The sequence below is a fragment of the Oryctolagus cuniculus genome, chromosome 3 (assembly GCF_964237555.1).
Source record: "Oryctolagus cuniculus chromosome 3, mOryCun1.1, whole genome shotgun sequence".
Classification (NCBI taxonomy): domain Eukaryota; kingdom Metazoa; phylum Chordata; class Mammalia; order Lagomorpha; family Leporidae; genus Oryctolagus; species Oryctolagus cuniculus.
The window spans coordinates 124,594,503-124,598,590 of NC_091434.1; positions in this window are offsets into that span (position 1 = coordinate 124,594,503).

Sequence of the window (4,088 nt, forward strand, 5' to 3'; positions counted from 1 at the left end):
GCAAAGCAGGCAATCAACAAAGTTTGTGAGTGTTTACAATTGATCATTGTTCCAGAAAGTTTAATCAGTGAAAGCCAAAAGAAAAGGGGAAATTAGTGAAAATCTAGATACCCACTCAAAGCAGAATTGGTTTCATTCTTCCAATCACTGATCAGTTTTTTTAAATTAATCTTTAATCACAATATAAATGTAAATCTGTATTCCACCTGAATTGAGACCTTATCATTTCTACTGGAGTATTTTCCACACAACTGAAATCATTATGTTTTTTTCATTTTATAGCTTTATAGTATCACTGGATTATGGCACCATAGCAGGGCCCTAAATTGCCTCTCTGAGACTTCATATCCAAGTTTCCCCTCTTGTCAGGTCTTGTTTTTCTTACTCCATTACTGTAAATTATCCTGTGATAAACAACCTATTATGCAGATCAACTTTCTTTTTCTTTTTCTTTATTTTGGATTAATTTTTATTTATTTTGGATTAATTTCCAGAAATAGAGGAGAAGATGTCGACAGTTTCCTAATGCTTTAAAAATGTCTTCTTAAAATATCCCTACAAGTTTATATTTCTATTTTTTTTTTTTTTTTGACAAGCAGAGTTAGACAGTGAGAGAGAGAGACAGAGAGAAAGGTCTTCCTTCCATTGGTTCACCCCACAAATGGCCTAGATTTCTATTAACAACATTGAGGCCTCATTCCTTCCTGCCAAATTCAAGACAAACAGTATTAGCAACCTGTGTAGATACATGCACAAGAAAGCATAAATTTCATGGAGAAGAATATGTGTTTGCACACTTCCTCATGCCTTGTTTTTTATTCCACTCACTCTTTCTTGTATAAATTGAAGATGACCAAATCTAACCTTTTAAATACCTGCCATTTCATACTATGAATTCAACAGATATATCCCTTTAATGATAAGCATTCAAAGTTGGTTCCAACCTGTTGGTTTTGTTTGTTTACTGGCTTGCTTTGTAGAATACAAATAATTCTGTACTAAACTTTCTTGTATATAAAAGTTCATTTGAACTTCTCAACTGTCTAAATAGAGTCCCAAAAGAGAGGTTACTAAGTCAAAATCTATTTTTTATTTTAAATTTTAATAGATATTGACAGAGTCCTTTAATAAAACAACTGTGGAAATCAACCATTCCACTACATAAGATACACAGGAAAACAGACATTTCTTTGCATCTATGCCAGAGATAAACTGAGCATTGGTAATTTGGATTTTTCTCTTTCCTGGATTACATGCTTACCAACTCTGACAATTTTTTCACCTGTAGCTTTTTGTTTTGTCATACATCCATATGTGAGTTTTACATTTTCATATAAACAAATGTTATTTTTTCTGTACATTCTGAGTTTTTTGCATAGTAAGTTAGTCTCATCCTTACAAAGCATATGTAACTGTCTAACTTTTATGAAAAGTTTTAATGTAATATTTTATATTAATATTTTTCAATTTTGACATTTATTTTTTTCTGATGTTATGATTTAAGAACACAAATTTTGGGTTTTACTTTGATCAAAATGGATAATGAAAATATGCACAATCATTTATTAAATGATCATCATTTCCCACTGGAAAATATATTACTTTCCCCAACTACCCTTCCCTTTAGTGTTCTAAATTCTGTCCTATTTCTGTTTTAAGATCATGTCTGTTTCTCAGTTATGTAGTGATTTATGTATTTAGAAAACTGTTGTGCTCAAAAATGGCCTCTTCAAAGTAATTTGCTATTCATCTTATTAATCTAAGATACACACAAATACACACACGCACACACACAGAGAGAGAGAGAGAGAGGAGAGAAGGACAAAGATCCTGTGTTCAGTTCACTCCCCAAATGTCCACAGTGGCTAGGGTCAGTGAATGGCAAGAGCCAGGGATTAAATTCAGATTTTCTGTGTGTTGTGGCCAGGAGCCAAATGCTTCAGCCATCCTCTGCTGCCTCTCAGCATCTGCACTGCCAGGAACTGGAGTTGGGAGCCGGAGCCAGGACTGAACCCAGACATTTAATGCAGGATGTGAGCATCTTAATCACTAAGGGAATTACCTGCTCTTTGTTTCCTGCTCTTCAGTAGCCCTTTGTGCACATAAGAATTTTGTTTGTTTATTTATTTGTTTGCTCAGTTCCAGCTTCAAATTAAAAATTGTTGGAATTTTAACAGAATTTGCATCAAAAGTATATACCTGTTCAGGGATGGTTAAAATTCTTCATACAGACAGTGTACTTTTCTGAGAGTTTTAGTAATTTCCTGATTATATGGATATATTTATGACTGTTGTAATGTCAGAGAAAAGCTATATTTTTTATATTTTTCTAAAATCCAGCACATTTACCAAATTATTTTGTCAATAGTTCATTAGAATATGTGAGGTTTTATTAATCAAATATTACATGATCAATAAATGAAAATAATTTATTTCACCAATTTTATCCTTTTAATCATTAATTTCTTTTTTTGGAATCATTAAATAATTTATCTGGTGCTTTAAAAATAATTGTCTTTTCTTTAATTAATTTAATCTAGGAAAAAGCTGATGGACTCCTGCTAGGAGCCGCTGGACCGTTGTGCAAATCAAGGCCCATGTATCTTCTATCTACATATTGAAAGTTATACACTATTGTAAAGTAAACTATCCCATAAAATATGCTTTATATCCCCATCTTGAATAGCACATCTTTATAGCTACCTGAAAAAACAATTTAAAAATTATAACTTACCAGGATTCTGTTCAGAACATCATGGCCTGAATTACTGCTGTGAGACAATAGTGATTTCTGTCAGACTTCTCACCCTAATTTTCATCACTTTCATTGCTGTCTTGATTGGGTCTTTGGTGGAATTATATTGCCTCCCAGTAAGTATTGTTAATGCATTGTTAATTTGTAGCTCTTGCTTTCTTTTAATTTCATTTTCTTCCTCTTTATTTTTCTCTGTTATTGTATTATTCAGTTCCTTTTGAGTCATACTGAGTAGAAGGTGTTAGTTGCAATTCTAGTCATGTTCCTGACTTTATAGGAAATGCTTTTAAAGTCTCATTGCTAAGTATGATGACTTCCACGGGTTTCTGCAAGAGATATTTGATCAACCTAAGAAGTCCTATTATTTATTCATTATCGCTTGAAAATTTTTAATGCTGATGATTGTTTAATCTTATAAAAAGGTTTTTCTTCTCCTATTAAGATGATATTAAAGATGTGCTCTTTAACTGTGTGAATGCGGTGTCTAGCATTATGATGTCTGATCCTGAGCATTCTTCACTCTTAAGTTAATTTGATCTCTTTGTTTTTATGCTTAGTAAATTCTATAAATGTATTTTTGACTTTTGAAGTCATTCCAACGTCACTCTAAGGATGTCATCTTTCCTGTTTTTGTTTCCTTCTACTTTTAAAATTTATTGATGTCTGTCATGTACTCGGAGCTTATGCTGCTTCTACTGTATTGCCATTTCCCTGGACAAAAGAGGTCACTGTCTCCTGGACGGCATCAAGGAGATGTCTGTGGCGTGCAGATATCTAGCTCTATTTGACATTTGGTCGCTTTAGCTCACACAGGTTGCTGGTGCACATTTATGTGTGTGTGTGTGTGATAACTCTATTGCACCACATCATAATTTACTTTGTTATCTGGAGCAAGTATCCTGGCCAGTTATGGGTAACAGAGAGTCATGTTGCCTTTCTGCTGGCACCTGCCCACATCTCCGTGAACCGTGCCAAGTGTTATGATTTATTCAGTTGACTCTTCCAACTTTTGGAATAGTCAGTTATTTCAATTCCTTTTTGGTGTTCTCTGCTTACTCCAAGACGGTTTGCTTTGTCGCTAGACATCACTACTCTGCCACAGCAGCCTTCTCTCTTCCTAAGCCCAGTATAATTTAATAATGCCATGATCCAGTCATAAACACAGGAGCTAAAGGCAGCAGTGAAAGGATGGATTCTCTCAGGAATAGAATATGTAAGACTGAGACTACAGGCTCTAAGAGATGCCTTTTAGGTGCACTGAGACTTTTCTTATCTACTTGCATTCTCCAAATTCTGTTCAAGGTAGCTTACAGATAAATGATGTACATATATT